Source organism: Equus asinus, chromosome 5 (assembly GCF_041296235.1).
Source record: "Equus asinus isolate D_3611 breed Donkey chromosome 5, EquAss-T2T_v2, whole genome shotgun sequence".
Lineage (NCBI taxonomy): Eukaryota > Metazoa > Chordata > Mammalia > Perissodactyla > Equidae > Equus > Equus asinus.
Genome location: NC_091794.1, coordinates 104,909,557 through 104,913,044, shown reverse-complemented (window position 1 = coordinate 104,913,044; position 3,488 = coordinate 104,909,557).

Sequence of the window (3,488 nt, the reverse complement as noted above, 5' to 3'; positions counted from 1 at the left end):
TGCGTGGGAGATGCTTGGGTGGGCATATAGGCGCGTGTCGGGGCCATGTCTGCAGGGAGAGGCTGTAAGAGCACATGGTTGGCAAGAAAGGCTGTGTCAGCAGACCTGGTGACTTGTGTCACACGTGATCTCCGTGGCATCTGTATATTCCGTAAATCCTTACTGTGAGCAGGCTCTGGCTGCCTGGGGTATCTTCCTATCTCAAGGTCTGCATAAGGGGTCACCTCCTCTCTGAAGCCTTTGCTGACCCCCCTTCCTGTGAACATGAACATCAGAGAACAGAGACCTCTGGTGCCCCCGCCATACCCTGGACAGACTCTTATAGCACGTCAGGGCATTTATTACTAATAAGAGCTCACATCTCTCCATCCTTTGCTGTAGGCTGGGCATTGTTCATGTCAGGCACTCAGCACACAGCCCTCTGGGATGGGGGCTATTATGTCCTTTTTATAGATGAGGAAACGGGCTCAGAGAGGCCAACCAGTTGGCCTAAGGTGAAGCAACAAATAAGTGGTAGGGACTGGGATTTGAATATGATTTCCGCAGGAAGCTGGTCCCGGCCCCCCAGGCACCCTATAGTCAGCAGTAGGGACAGAAAGGACCAGTGTGATACATGCACAATGGCTGTAAGAACTGCTGTGGGGAGCAGGAGGGGCCAGCCGGCTTGTGTAACACAAGCTTCTCAGTGGAGGGTGACTTTGCCTTCCGGGGACATTTGACAATGTCTGAAGGCATTTCTGGTTGTCACAACCAGGGGGTGAGGCGTGGAATACTATTAGTACTAGTGAGTAGAGACCAGGGATGCTCCTAAACATCCTACAAGGCACAGGACCCACCTCCCCTCCCCCAACAGAGAACTACCCAGCCCCCAATATCAGTGGTGCCAAGACCAAGCAGCCTGGTAGCAGATGCCATTTACTTACGGTGGGCCCTGGAGGGAGCTGGTTTCTAGTAGGCAGAGAGACTCTCCAGGGCAGGTGGCTGGAGCCAGCAGGGCACAGACAGGTGGGATCAGAGCAGGTTGGCTGGTGTGGGTGGGGTGGAGGGGTCAGATTGTAAAAGCCCGTTTTCCCAGGCTAAGCAGAGTGGGACTTCATTTAATTGGAGTTCTTCAGGGGTTTTGCAATTGCATTCTAAAGAAAATTTTAAGTTTTTGATTTTTAAATTGGCCCACAGTAAACTCTGAACAGCACAAATCTTAACCCCTTTCCCATCTCTCACCCCTGGCTGCCCAGTTCTCCCCAGAAGCAACCATACCTCATCTGTTTCCTGGGTGTCCTTTCTGAGCTGATCTGTGCACACACAAGCGTGTGTGTGTCTTAGGGTTGTTTGTAACTGTTACCTTTTTCTGATTACAAATGCAATTCCCATCCACCGTGAAAAAGCCCATCAAAATAGAAATAGGTCATGTAGAAAAAATGGTGTCCTGCAGTTGTACCCCAGCCCTGCTCTGCACCCTCCGCAATAACACCATCAGCTGACTGAGGGAGTCTGGTCACTCACTGAGGGCTCGAAGCTGTGTGTCAGAGAGAAACCCCGGGTGCTGGGTGGAGGGCCAGACTAGAAGGCCGGGAGTGGATTGGCAGGCTCCTGCAGCAGTCCAGGCAAGTGGCCAGGGCCCAGGCCAGAACTTGCAGGAGCAAATGGACAGCACAGATGTTCAGGAGGGAGAACTTCCAGGCCTCCACCTGATCTGGGCAAGATTCTGCCAAAGAAGGGAAAGGAAATGGAACTCGCTTCCTGCCCTGAGAGAATTGACGGTCCCCTTCCTTCGGGAGGTTAGGGAGCTTGGAGGAGGCAGTGAGTAACAGGCTCTGGTGTGTGCCACGTCCCAGAGGCCTGGCCATACCCTGAGGCAGCGTCTGGGTGCATCCTACAGTCTGGAGTCTGACTCTCAGGACACAAGGCTACTAGTTCCCTCGGCAGTTCAGGCAGGTCCCCTCTGTCTGACCAACCTCTCTAGGAACTGATAAGCTGGCCGGCCCATGGGTATTGACTTGCCTCTTGAGGTATTTGTGGCAAGATTCTACCATGGTTATAGAGCAATGCTGTCTGGTAGAAATATAATGTGACTCTAGAGAAAAACTATCGTTTTCCTTTACACTCCACACAATACTCCACTTCTGGTCACCAAATGTGTGGGTTTTTTCCCATACCAAGCAATTCAGTTCTCAGCAACACTGAAAGTGTTTCCTGCAAATTTAGCTCAATTCTGACACGATCTACCTGGAGATATCGTCAGACCCCACAGGTAAGGGCTCAGTCTTACAAGACTGCCCCTCCCCCCACCTTAAACGCCAATCGCCAGTCCAGATTGTCACCTATGCTTCTGACCGACCAGTTATAAATTGGAGATTCCCACAGCCCCTTCTGGTTCCACTGGTTTACTAGAGTGGCTCACGGAATTCAGGAAAACAGTTTACTTACTGGATTATCAGCTCATTGTAAAAGGATACAATTTAGGAACGGCTGGATGGAAGAGATGTAGAGGGCAGGGTATGTGGCAAGGGGCGAGGGGCTTCCATGCTCTCTCTGGGCCTGCCACCTTCACTGAATTTCTACATGTTCACCAGCCAGGAAGCTCTCAGGGATGGTTACGGAGGCTTCATTATGTAGGCATGATGGATTAAATCATCGGCCATTGTGATCAAGTCAATCTCCAGCCCCTTTCCCCTCCCAGGAGGCTGAGGAGGTGGTGAAGGTGAAAGTTCCAACCCTCCAATCACACTGTTGGTTCCCTTGGCAACCAGCCCCCATCCTTAGCTGCTTTAAAAAGCTGCTTATTAACATAAACTCAGGTGTGGTTGAAAGGGGCTTGTTACAAATAACAAAGGCACTCCTTTTGTTACAGGCAAGGGCTCACTGCCTGATACTCATAAAAGCCAATACCATGGCACCAGATCTTGAGAAAAGAAAGAGCTTTATTGCAAGGTCGACCAGCAGGGAGAGAGGAGGCAAAGCTCCCAAATCTGTCTCCCGGATCCGAGGTTCAGGGAGAAATTTAAGGAGTTAGGGGATACGAAGTTGCAGCTGGGGCCATGTAAACTGATTGGCTAGTCTTGAATCAGTCATCAAGTTACTTGGGCTGCTGGAAGCCAGATCTTCTTTATTGAAGGACTTCTTGCTTCCAGCAGCAACATTTCTGAAGATTCTTGATTCTGGGGTCATCCTGGGGCTATGGGTTCCCACCTGGCGCATGTGCAGTGCTGTCCCTATTATTGAGCTAGGTTTGATTAATCAACAATGTGTTTTAAGGAAGCAAAACTAGTTTAAGCTGGTCAACGTTTTATGTGCTGTTTCACATTCACAGGAACAGTGAATGAAGACCAAATATGTATTTATTATAAGCCACAGTATCTCAGCGAGCCACTTACGTAATTTTAGATTTTTTAGAAGCCACATTTTAAACAGTAAAAAGAAACAGGTGAACTTAATTTTAGGTAATATTTTTTATTTAACTCAATTTATCCACTTTAACACAATCAATA